Source organism: Eschrichtius robustus, chromosome 17 (assembly GCF_028021215.1).
Source record: "Eschrichtius robustus isolate mEscRob2 chromosome 17, mEscRob2.pri, whole genome shotgun sequence".
In the NCBI taxonomy this organism is placed as follows: domain Eukaryota; kingdom Metazoa; phylum Chordata; class Mammalia; order Artiodactyla; family Eschrichtiidae; genus Eschrichtius; species Eschrichtius robustus.
Genome location: NC_090840.1, coordinates 69,275,309 through 69,289,296, shown reverse-complemented (window position 1 = coordinate 69,289,296; position 13,988 = coordinate 69,275,309). Strand labels below are relative to the sequence as shown.

The window sequence follows — 13,988 nt, the reverse complement described above, 5'->3', positions numbered from 1 at the left end:
AAATTGTAAGGAGGGCCAAAGATCTTGGAAAAATTTTTCACAGCCATAGAAAGGTATTTCAAAGCATCCTCCCAATTTTATCTTTGTAGTCATATAGTCAATTCTAAATTAGGTTAGCCATATTTTTTACAAATAATGAGTTCTTCTGGAGCAGGCTCTTGTGTGTTTTAACCCCCCGGTACTTCTTCACTGTGACAGACGCATGATGGGTATTGTAAATGTTTGCTGAATGAATTAATTAATGTATTGGAGAGTCTGTTTCAAACTGGTTTAAAGTTTTCAGGTAATCTTGGAAATGTATCAAGATGAGAGTAGGCATAATTTGAATGTCAGTATTCTACTGAATTTGTATAAGAGAAATGAAACACTGCGGTCAAATCTCTAGTGGCTTTGTATTCCAGATTCAACACAGTTGTGAAAAGGGAACACAGAAAATAGACATTTTTTCGACCTGTCTTGGAAATTAGCCCAAGAGCCAAATGTTTTACTTATTGGTATGTTTCTTATCTCAGACCGTAACTAGTAAACATTTCAGATCACACATACACACGATGTTTGTTTGTATTTACTGTAATTCCCTATGCAACTCCAGATGCTTGGACCATTTAGGCATCTAATACATGTTTGATGAATTAAGGAATAAATGAAGGGACACTTGAATAAAATGAGCTAAGATTCTGACATCCATTAGCAAGCTGTTACCAGTTTTCATCAGCCTAGTTTAAATGTAGGCCATCCATTTGGAAAAAAGGAATGGAAAAACATGGTACAAAGAACTGATCTGTTCAATGCTTTTGAATCAATACTTAAAATATAATCACTTGTAAAACATTTCGTACGGCATGAGGTAGAATACTGGGTTTTGGCTCCGGGTTTGTCCCCACATTGCTATGTGAGATTAACTTTTTGGCTAAGAAGATTGAGCTTGGTCTCACCTACATTAATATATTCTGACTTTATGGAACAAAGATGAGATTTTCTTTAGGTCTGATATAGTCCAGTATGATTCTGACATGGTTATATATGAGGATGGACCATTACAATATGTGTACATCCCAGGCAGCCTTTTAATTTGGTATCTCTGGTAGGCAGGCATCATCTCAAAGTTTTACATTAAAGAAATAAAATTTTGTCTCTTTGATTAATTTCTAGGGACAGTTGCAGAAAAAAATTCACCCTCTGTGCCTCAAGCAACACACCTCTGGCTCCATACTTATACTGCACTCTATATTCGAAAGATCTGCAATTAAGTGGAGCCCTTCTTCTTCTTTCTTTTAAATTAATTAATTAATTATTTATTTATTTTTGGCTGTGTTGGGTCTTCATTGCTGCATGTGGGCTTTCTTTAGTTGCGACGAGCAGGGGCTGTTCTTTGTTGCGGTGCGCAGGCTTCTCATTGCGGTGGCTTCTCTTGTTGCGGAGCACGGGCTCTAGGCGCGCGGGCTTCAGTAGTTATGGCATGTGGGCTCAGTAGTTGTGGTTTGTGGGCTCTAGAGCACAGGCTCAGTAGTTGTGCCACATGGGCTTAGTTGCTCCGTGGCATGATCCTGGACCAGGGCTCGAACCTGTGTCCCCTGCATTGGCAGGAGGATTCTTAACCACTGTGCCACCAGGGAAGTCCAGTGGAGAACTTCTTCTTACAAGAAAGTTTTATTGGGCATTATTTGAAAGTGGAACACGAATGGGAGTGGTAAGGGATTGCACTTACAGCTCATGTAGCTTATCAAATGTTTTTTCCAACTATATACCATACTGCCCTGAGAATTCTGGCAAATTAAGCATTCTCCACCTCCTGACACTTCCCACTCACTTTGTAAATTATTTCCCTGATTGATGTCAGTGTGACACGCCATGTCTGATCACGCATTTATACAGCAGCTTAAAACTCACAGTGCTTTCATTGGCTTTATCTAGATAGAGTCTCCAGGTCTTAGTAGAATTAGCTGGTCAGATTGATTTCTGCTCATTTTTCAAGTAGGGAAATTGAGTCTCAGAGCTTTCAAGATTTATGAAAGGATAGATAATGAAAATGGATGGGATAGTGCCTTGAATCTGCGTATTTGATTTCTAGTTCAAGGCTAATTGACTATACCATAGTGCTCTAATGAGCGTTCAAGAAATCAGATTTCAAAAAAAAAAAAAAATCAGCTTTTCTTGTTCATAATTCTTTCCTTCAACATATTGACTGAGCATCTATTATTTGCAGGTATTGTGTCTGGTGTTGGTGTTCTAATGGGAATCAAGCCAAAACCTTTTCTTTCATTGAGTTTACAGTAAGGGAGAAAAAGATATAGACAGTTGCAAAGCTTACTAATTCACTCAGAAAAGCAAATAAACAAACACAGTCACTAATTGGAGGGACTCATCACTTTTGCCACTGTTAGGATAAATCAAGCAAAAGAAAGATAAGCTTCATCTGTGGATTGTAGTCTGCTAGTAGAAATTGTGTTTTCTTCTGATTTAATTCACTGACCAACTGGAGAAAATGTAACACACTAGCTGTAACCTCACCAGACTGTCATTTAGTACAAATGAACCATATAGTAAGTCAGTATCAGGGCCTGGGAATAAATCAGTGTGAGAAGTTGACTTTTCTGCTTGGAAACTTTTATTTCTATAGGACTTTCAATAGCAAAAGAACAGGATGCCTCTAGAGTACCAAGAGTAAGGAAATTTGGATGACTACACAAAAATTACTGCATAGAATGACTCTTTTTCAAGGCACCTACTGATAAAAGAAGTTGTGTTCATCCCTGCTCTTTCAATATTGCAGTCCTTCCCTCCCTCACACCCTTCCCCCTTGGCATTTGGGATTAGCAGATGCAAACTAGTATATATAGGATTTATAAACAACAAGGTCCTACTGTATAGCACAGGGAACTATATTCAGTATCCTGTGATAAGCCATAAAAGACAAGAATACGAAAAATAATATGTATATATAACTGAATCACTTTGCTGTATAGCAGAAATTAACATAACATTGTAAATCAACTATACTCCAAGAAAATAAGCAAAAAGAAAGAAAGAAAAACACCCAATACCACTGTTAAGGACAAGACGTTGTTTATCATCTAATTGAGCACAGTAAAGATATCCTAGGGATCTCTGAGATTATTCATGTGGTTGATTTCCCAGATAAACGCCTTTGTGATTCCAATTTTAGTATATGTGCTGAGCCAGCACTTCCTTTGTGATTCCAAATGGACAAATGTTTATCTTCACTGGGCTTTTACATAGTGTAACTGATATTCATCAACTTTTCTTCCTTCTGGGCTATGAAATAGAACACGCAGTGCTTGGGCAGGCTGCAATAAAAGACTAGCTTGATTGATTTATTGGATTTCTTAGGTTTGATTTTTCACACAGTGATTTGGGCCATTTGTCCTTGAGATAGTTTGGCACTTTTGAGAAAGTCTGCATTGCAAGAGTATATGTTTGATTGACTGAACAGTAGAATATTGGAGGCTGAAGTTGACAAAATTGGACTATAGTTTGCTGCAAAGTCTGGTGTGGATGTCAGAGCCAGTCCAGTGTTTCAGCAGCAGAAGGAATTTGCAGGTAGCCTCCATGGTCATCCCAAGTTTCCAGAATGGTTATGCACACACCCTTCTCATGGAAATTGAGCTGAGCGTACCACTGGCTCTCTGTAATTGCCTACTACTTTCTGGACCAGACCCTCAATTACTATTCAAACTCGGCATGAAGCATTTTCTTGAAGAATCAGAAAAAGAAGACCTAAATATCACTGTTAAAAAAAATGGATACTCTTCCCATTTAAAAACAGGAGCAAATGCCATTAACATACAGAGTGGAGAAAAAAAAAAAAACTGGAAGTTGATTTAAAATATTTGAGACACAGGACATGTAGAATGCAGCAATCTATCATTTTTATATTACTTTTTGAAAAATGATGTTTGACATGAAAACAAAAGTGGATAGTCAGGGTCAAGCCATCTATGTTACAGGCGTTAACTAAATTCCTCTGATGTATTTATTCTTTTATGAAACGCTGATTATTTTAATCTATTTTAAAATATCTTCAATGAGGAAAATGTCACAGAATAAATTTATATTACACTTTAAAAAAATTATTAATTGCATCTCTACTGTGTGCAAGGGATTACTCTAAGCCTGTGGGGAAAGTGACCCAGAAATCAATCCATCCTTGCAGAAAGCCTGTTACTTAGTCGCTGTGAAAAATCAAGCAGCTCAGCCTTAAGCCTCCGTTTGGAGGATGCCATGTACCTGGCTCAAGAATGGAAGAGAAGCTAAAGATACCTTGGGGTATTGGCTTGATATTTAAGAAAACATTCAAAATTAAGTCTCTTGCTCAATTAGCAGACCACCTCAGTGAAAATATACTCCTTCAAGTGACCATATTTACCACTTAATTAGAGATCTTACCAGAACCTGTTTTTCCTTATGTCTTTTGTTTGCCAAATTCCTTTTGCATTACTTTTCAATGGATGGTAGCTATTCTCTCCCAAATGCTGTGCCCAGAGTGGGGAAACAACATTCCTACACCTTTTCTTTATCTTTCTATGCTTAATTTTTTTTAACAGAACTTATTTTTTAGAGCAATTTTAAGTTCACAGCAAAATTGAATGGAAAGTACAGAGTTTCTATTATGTCCCCTGCTCCCCTCCACCACATACACCCTCCCCTGCCATCAGCATCTCACACTGGAGTGGTATATTTGTTATAATCAATGAGCCTACACATCATTATAACCCAAATCCACAGTTTATGTTAGGATACGCTTATGGTGTTTACATTCTATGCATTTTGACAAATACAAAATGACATGTATCTACCATTATAGTATCGTATAGAATAGTTACACTGCCCTAAAAATCCTCTGTGCTCTGTCTATTTATCCCTCCTGGGTCCCCAACCCCTGGCAACCACTGATTTTTCTACTGTCTCCATACTTATGCTTTTTTTCCAGAATGTCATATAGTTAAATCATATAGTATGTAGCTTTTTCACCTAGTAATATGCATTTAAGTCTCCTTCATGTCTTTTCACAGCTTGATAGCTCATTTCTTTTTAGTGCTGAATAATACGCTGTTGTATGGATGTACCACAGTTGATTTACCCATTCATTTACCGAAAGACGTCTTAATTGCTTCCACATTTTGGCAATTATGAATAAAGCTGCTATAAACATTTGTGTGCAGGTTTTTGTGTGGACACAACTTTTCAACTCATTTGAATAAATACTAAGGAGGGTGACTGCTGGATAGCGTGATGTAAGATTATGTTTAATTTTGTAAGAAATTGCCAACCTATCTTCTAATGTGGCTGTACCATTTGGCTTTCCCACCAGCAATAAACGCGTGTTCCTGTCGCTCCACATTTGTGTATTGTTAATGTGCTAGATTTTGGCCAATCTAATAGGTATGTAGTGGTATTGCATTGTTGTTTTAATTTGTGATTCCCTAATGACATATAATGCAGAGCATCTTTACAAGTGCTTGTTTGCCATCTGTGTATCTTCTTTAGTGAGATATCACTTCAGAGATTTTGCCCATTTTTTACTCAAGTTTGTCCATTTTCTTATTGTTGAGTTTCAAGAGTTCTTTGCATATTTCAGATAACAATCTTTATCAGATATGTCTTTTGTAAACATTTTCTCCCAGTCTGTGACTTGTCTTCTCATTCTCTTGATCTTTATTTTTTATATATGTTTTCTATGTGCAGAAGAAACATGAGTTTATTTTAGAAATTTTGGGTAATATAGATAATTAAGATGGGAAAATTGATACCTAAAATGTCCTCCGTGGTAATTGGCTTGTTATCTGGTCTATCACTAAAGGACCCTCAACTTTACAGGAAACCAAGTAATGTTTCCTTCAGGCAGGACAGACACGTAGACAAACTAGGAGCTCTCAGAATAAAAAAGAATATTCCTGCAACTATAGGGTAGGTCAGGCTAAACCTGGAGAAGTAAACTGAATAATTATTCGTTCTTAATATCTATAGGCAAAGTGATAGAGACAATTAGATATTTCTGGCACACAAATTATTACCCCAGAGGATATACAAAATCTCCAGAAAAAGAGTCATTTTTGAGTCTTAGTATAATTTAGGACTATTTTATTAACCACACCCTAGGAAGTTCTTCATGTATTAATCAGCAGCTCTTAACTGTGCTCATGTAAATAAAGAGGCAAGTAAAAGAAAACACCAAATGAATCATACTGATTCAGAAGATTGTCACATTAATGAATGCTGTGAAATCTTTGCCTTAGAGACAAGAACTTGAACACAAGCAGAACTAATATCTGGCCCTGCTCTCATAGAAGTCAGGACTCCACATACTAAGTCAGAGAGAGAGAGAGAGAGAGAGAGAGAGAGAAACGTTTGCACTCTGAGACAAACCAAAGCAAAATAACACAAATAAAATAAGCACACAGAAAAGTATTATTCTGTCAATCACTAGCTCCAAAATAAATACAAACTTGAACTTTTTCCTACAATGTTAATAAAACAAACATTACCCTTGTAGATATGATAATTATGTGAAAAGAACTGCTATTGTTTTCCTCCATGAGAAGAAAATCAATAATCTTTGTAATCCTTATAAGATCTTTTTTCCTTTAAATTTTATTTGTATTAAAAAATGTCTGACATCTTCCATGTTACAATTACAAAATTAAAACCAGTATTTAAAAGTAAAAAATAATTGAAATAGTACAGACCAAAAAGAAGTGTCTGGCACAGGATCCCAAGTTATTCATTTGACATGTTTCTTGAGCACCTTTGCCATTCTAGGCACTAGGAATGAATCTGTGAACAAAAATACAGTGACAAAAACATAAGGGGGTAAACATGAAGCATGATGGCATTTCACATCAGATGGTTAGAGAAAATCTCTCAGATAAAGTGAGACCTGAGCAGAGATGTGAATGAAAGAGAAAGTTAAACAAGCAGAAACCTGTCAAGAAGATTTCTAGTACAATGAACATTCAAATCCCTGAGGAGTTTGCCATATTGAAGGTACAGCATAGAGGCCAGCATGGCCAGACCAGAGTGAGAGTGGCTGAAAGTAGCTTGAGATGAGCCAGAGCCAGATCACATAGAACTTTGTAGGTCATGGCCAAGATTTCAGATTTTCTTCAGTTTAATGAGAAGCCATTGGTACTCAACAAATATTTGTAATTGATTGAAGCAATAATATATCAGGGGGGAAAAAAGCTCTTAGTGTTGATACACATTTTCAATGGTCATCTAATCCAAGATTTCTCAGTCTTGGCACTATTGACATTTTGACCTAAGTAATTGCTGTTGAGGCAGTCCTATGCATTGTAGGATATTTAGCAACATCTCTGGCTCTATCGCTCCATGGCAGTAACATAATTCTTCCAACTGTGGCAAACAAAACTGTCTTCAGACAATGACAAATGTCCATTTGCCCCAGTTGAGAACGACTGATCTAATCCAAACCATTTTACAGACTCAGTAGCTGTGAGGTTAAATCACTTACTTTAGGAAAACAAAGTCAGTTCTACCATTAAAGAAGGAACTAACAAAATTATACACACACATGCACACATATATGTTTTTAAACACATATAAAACACATCGTCTAGTGTTTTCAACTACCTTGTGAGAGTGTTACCTTTATTCCCATGTATAGATAAATCACTTGACCTCAGAAAGGTGAAGTGATTTGAAGTCCACTTGTGGCTTGAACTCAGATCTCTAAATTTCTGTCTACTTTAGTAATAAACTGTCAACTTGGGATGCATTTGAGAAGACAATAACAGAAGCTTCCTTGAGTTTTTTAGCAGAACGTCATTCAATGCCAATTCAAGAGATAGGGAGACAGGGACCCCTGATCGTCCAATCCCACTTTACTAGAAAGGAGAAATAAAAAAGAATTGGAAAGTTAATGCAAATTCTCATTTCCATTTGTTTAATCTAAAAATAGTACGAAAGACCTTACTCTATGACTATGCCATACACCTGGGCTGCTGTGTTTTGACCAGAAGTTGTTTCAAAAGGGCCTGTCTGAAACTGTATTGAAAGGAAATTCTCAGTCTCTGTGGTCTTCAATGAGAGAGGTGCTTATTCTACTTGTTTCTAATTCACCAGAGGTTTTATTACTTCAACTCCCAACAGATTATTGGGTGGATCGGGTAGGAGGGTTTCAAATCAAAACAATTTGTGGGTTGGGGGTTTAGAGTTTGTAGGACTATTATTTTCTCTGTCTCTCCTCCTGAGAGAGACTAATGTGTCCAGGAAGCTGAGAGAAGCCTCTCTGCATCTCTGTTTACGGTACAGTATTGAGCCCTGATGGATGCATTCCGAAGTTCCTAAGTAACATAGAGGGCTGGCATGGGGAGTGGGGTGGCGGTGGGAATGAGTGGGACAATAGCATTAAGATAGAAAGAAGTCTGGGCAGAAACTGTTGGTGTCTCGCTCATGTCATATCAAATTTACTTCCACACACAGATGTCTGCTTACTACGAATCCCTGTGTCTCTGACCAAGGACTTCTTTTCACTGCTACAAAATGCCCTGGCTAGAGCAAGTACTAACAAAATCTTCTAAACACAGCTCTCAGACTTAAGAATAACATTCATGCATAATTCTTATAACCTGGCATTATAAGTGAGTGAAAAATAAAAGAAATATTAGAGACCATACCAATAGGTAGAATGTGGCTTTATCATGGTAGCTTATTTAAAACCAAGAAGTGGAGGTGGTGAATGCGGGGAGGTGGTATCAGCCCAACCATCTGCATAATGACTCACGTAAATCTGAGTCTTCCAGGCTGACACGCTATTGATGGTGCACCCTCTGTTAAAAGTGGCCAGATATAAATGCTAAGTATGAATTCACAGAGAGATATATGAATGGGGCAACAAATGGTCCAGTACAAAATTGAAAGCCTTTGCTTTTTTAAACAGTGTTTAAATTGAAGTATAGTTGATTTACAATATCATGTAAGTTTCAGTTGTAAAGCACAGTGATTCAGTTATATATATATAATACAGTATATAGATTCTTTTTCATATTCTTTTCCATTATGGTTTATTACAGGATACTGAATATAATTCATTTGCTATAGAGTAGGACATTGTTGTTTATTTTATATGTAGTAGTTTATATCTGCTAATTCCAAACTTTTAATTTATCCCTCCCCCCTTTCCCCTTTGGTAACCATAAGTTTGTTTTCTGTGTCTGTGAGTCTCTTTCAGCTTTGGAAATAAGTTCATTTGTGTCTTTCTTTTCCTTTTAGATTCCACATGTAAGTGATATCATATGATATTTGTCTTTCTCTGTCTGGCTTCACTTAGTATGATAATCTCTAAGTCTATCCATGTTGCTGCAAAATGGCATTATTTCATTCTTTTTATGGCTGAGTAATATTCCATTGTGTGTGTGTGTGTGTGTGTGTGTATACACATACACATAAATATCTATACATACCACGTTTTCTTTATCCATTCATCTGTTGATGGACATTTAGGTTGCTTCCCTGTCTTAGCTACTGTAAATAGTGCTGTGATGAACCTTGGGATGCATGTATCTTTTCAAATTAAAGTTTTCTCTGGATATATGCCAGGAATGGGATTGCAGGATCATATGGTAGCTCTATTTTTAGCTTTTTAAAGAACTTCCATACAGTTCTCCATAGTGGCTGTATCAGTTTACATCCCCATCAATAGTGCAGGAAGGTTCCTTTTTCTCTACACCCTCTCCAGCATGCTTTTGCTTCTGTTATGTTTGCACACACAAGTAGAGCTTCCTTCAAATTTAGCTCGCACAGGGTAAGTGACTTAGGCTAAGCTGGAGGACAGGATCAAGTACTCATGCTTTGGAGGGAAAAGCAATGATCCTGGGGACAGGTGGAAGGGAAATCCATGGGGAAGCAGAGAGCAAAATCCACACACAGCTGGATTCATGTGTGACAGAGACGTGGAACAAGCGTTCTCTGTGTTCCCAGGGTCATGGTTTGAACATGAGCTATTTAACCTGGGCTGCTTATCCACCCTCTCTGTTCACCAGGGTGACTGGTAAGAAAGCTGAAACAAAGCAAACAGCAGGCCAGTCTTCACTCACTTCCCCAATGATGGGTGCAATGCATTCTAATGGTTGTTTCCACTATGATCCTCCCTGGGCCACACAGGAGCTAGCCTGAGCAAGACAGAGTGAAGTAAAGAAATAAAGTGACTAGTTTTACTTTTCTATAGCACTGAGTTGTCCTTCTTGCTGGAGAAACAGATATTCCTCATTCTAGAAAAATCCGACACATAAGTATCTAAGCATTCAGAGCACTTGATTTGTTTTGCAAAGTGATTCACAGCAGGTTCCTATTGAATAACCAGTGGAGAAATAGCCAAATAAGCTTATCAGATGCCTATAAGTAAGGCAAGGGGCATTTCGTAAGCTTTTCCTACAAATTAAAAATGAAGGTTATCCTATAGGATCTAACCATATTTGATATTTAAGAATCAACTTAATATTCAACTTAATAGTGATATTAAGTTTAATAATATTTAACAATTGACTTAATATTCAACTTAATAATATTGATATTAAACTAGACTTTCCAGTATATGGCCTTTTTTAGCATGAATTTTTCTGGAGAATCAAAAAAAAAAAAAAATTTGTGAAGAAAAAGAATCACCAGAGCCTAGTGTTTGTGTTTCTGTTTAATTTTAAACACTCATTCAGAACAATATCAAGGTTTTTTAATTTTTTTCCCCTTCTTTTTCCTGTTCTCATGATTGATTTATAGATTAGGAAAATTGCCAATCTAAGAATTTAAAATTCCATTTCTCCATTTCTGAACCGTTTCTCTGCTATGATACATAGGATGGATATTGGTCATAGGCCATATATTTTTCTTCTAATTCCAACATCTCCCTCTTAGAGAGACCTCTAACTCCATCCCTATTGGAAGGATAACCTTGAATCCAGGTTCACTGAAGCCTACATCCAAGTTGATCCTAATGGGACACTGCAAATGAGAGCAGAGTGTTCTTATTTTGGAGAACAGCAACTTAGTGGCCAAAGAAAACAGACCCACATTCTCTCTTCCTGAAATATCTTCACCTGGCTATGATCTAGTCACTCCCTCATCTTCAAAACAATTTCTCCAATGTTACTATTATAGTAAGGCTGTTTCTAACCACACTACTTGAAATAACTTTCCCTAGTACTGCCTATCTTACAGGTTTACCTCTTTTTCATCTTTCAGCACACTATGCATTTATTTAATTGTTATGTTTATCTTTTTTTCACCCCCAATAAAGGGTGCCTTTCATAAGGGCAGAGATTCTTGTCTGTTTTCTTCATTGCTATTTCCTTGGCTCCAGAGAGTATGTAGCTTGTAATAGGCACTCAACACATGTAGAATATAAATGAATGAAAATTGCCATTATTCCTATTTTATACCTGAAAAAATAACAGTGGCGCTTGGAAAGGACAAATAATTTGTCAGCTGTATGGCTAGTGAAAGGTAAAGCAATTCTGAAGCCCCAGTCTGTCTGCCTTCAAGCCCATGCCTCACTGATTACACTACATTGTTTTACAAGCGCTTCTCTGACTGTAATCATTCCACTTGCTAGATGGGCATTTTGTTTGGTTGTAAAGAAAACCCATTCTTTGGGGTTTTCGTTTCCTATCATTTCCTTATTAGTGGCCTAATGGACAAAGCCAGGGGTGTACTAGGTTCATATGTTGTGAAGGAAAAACAAAACAAAACTATTTTGTGGGTTTGTTTTAATGTTAGGTTCACAAAGTGCAAAACAAGCTAGCCAAAAAATTTTGCATTATTTTGGAAACCCTTGCATAATCCATAGGGAAACAAAATACAAATGTTCTGGTTATTTTACATGGGGTTTCAATAATATTTGATGACTAGAGTCCGTAGGGCTTTTTCAAAAATAAGCAATGGGAAGTTGGGCTGAGTTAAGAGAGAAAGAGTTGCAACCCCTCCTGCACAATACTCAATCACAACAAGCTGCCTAATAAACCTTCTCTGAAAGATTTTAAAATATGGTGACTTCTTTTATAAAACTCATAAACATCAAAAATATTTTAATCATCCATCAAAAATAGGCCCCCTTCTCCCTGCTCATACCTTTGAAGCTTCACAGGAGCTAGTCCCAACCTGGACTGACAAAATGCCAAGTGCCTAAGGATGAAGAGGTTCTCTCTACACCATTAGCGCCCTCATTTCTGGAGTCAATGAGCTCACCTCTTACACAACTTTGAAACAACAAGATCCATCTCCTGTCCTATAGCAATAAAAAGGCCCTGTGAAGACTCAGAAATTATGACAAAGGCATGTGTTTTGTTGGTTCCATTTCAAAGAGTAACATGCACTTTCAGACTGACGTTCTTGCTCTTGTTAATGTAGCTCTAGATGATCAATGTCTCTCATATCTGCAAGGTTATTTATTAGGTTGAAAATTATATAGAAATTTAAAAATTAAACAATTTAAAAATTCAAATTAGAACAAGAAAACATACTCCTAGTAATATACAACGACTTATCCAGTTCTACGTCTTTAGTGGATGGATGTTTAATCAATCTAAACATGACATATAGACTTTGAAAACTACCTCAAGAACCACTTTCTCCAAGAAACTAAAATAAAAATTGCTTGCAGTGTGTAGGTATACGGTTTTAAATGTTGATAAGTCTGGGATGTCAATTTATGAGTAGCTTAGTAACTTAGCTATGCCATGTGATAGCTGGTATAGTGAAAAGAGATGTTGAAATATAAAACAGCTGTGTTGGAATCACAGCTCTTTCAAGCCTAGGTTTTAAAACTGAGATTAATAATTGTCACTCTAAAGGATTGTTGCAACTGTTTGTGAATAATTATTGATAAGCGAATTTCTTCTGAAAATGTAGAAAATAAGACAATGAGGTTTTGTTTAAAAACACAAGAATTGAAATTGTAGAGTTTTATGATGAAGAGTGACATCTTGGTATTTTTTTTCTGAAAAGGATAATTATTTAAATATGTAGTTACAGTTAATGTGAAATCTATCAGACAACTCAATCTCTACAATTTATGGATGAGGAAATATGCTGCCCGTGTACAGTATGTATTGGGAATCTGTGGTATTGCTAAATAATCCTATCATAGATAAATTACCTAGTACATTTTAATTGTTATTTGATGCATTGTCTTCCTAAAATATTTTATATTTTTACCATTTTGTATTTATATTTGCTAGTAGTGACGCTTACGGAAAAATACCTATCAGTGAAGTGGTCACAATCTGTGAGGTTGAAAAAAAAAGGACGAAGCCACGAATATTATATTCAATCTCTGGTAACAGAGAGTAGCTATGCCAAAGTGTTGCTTTAATCTGGGACATTTTCCTCTAAAATTCAGCTTCAACTAAGACAACATACTTCCCAGGCTTTTATAATAAAAGATAGCAATTTTAATGTTTTTTTTTCTTTTTTAGACCCAGAAATGTGTCAGTAAATTGGGCCTTATAGAAGCCAATCAAGGTATAGGTATATACTGACAGGCTGATTGACTCAGACACATAAATTTACTGCTGAGAACTCTGACCATAATTTCATTTCAGTTCAATGCACATTTACTAATCAAGGCACCCTGGGCTATGTGTTTGCAGTAGGATTCTAAATATAGTTAATGGACCCTGGATGAGTTTACTGAATTACAGAAGAGATACTCCAACAAAGAAATAATTCAAAATAAGCTACGAGATATAATCGTTTTCAGAGACAATTAATGGGAACATGGTGCAGCACTGACTAATCCTTAAAAAATCAGGGAGAAGTTAGATATATTTTAAAGCTCATTTTATTTCATATATATATATACATACACATACATACATATAGATCCATATATATGTAATATATATTATATATTCTTATCTGTGGAAAAATGAAGGATGGATTAGCCATCTTCTCCAGGTAATAAAAATGATGGAAACATCCTTATGTTTTTCAACTGCTCTGTGTTAAACCCTTAT

The 13,988-nt window shown here is 36.3% G+C and overlaps 1 pseudogene; it reads left to right on the top strand.

Moving 5' to 3' along the window:
- The first annotated feature begins 205 nt into the window (after positions 1-205).
- LOC137751062 (metalloendopeptidase OMA1, mitochondrial pseudogene) lies at positions 206-3,626 on the top strand (annotated as a pseudogene).
- Positions 3,627-13,988: the final 10,362 nt, after the last annotated feature.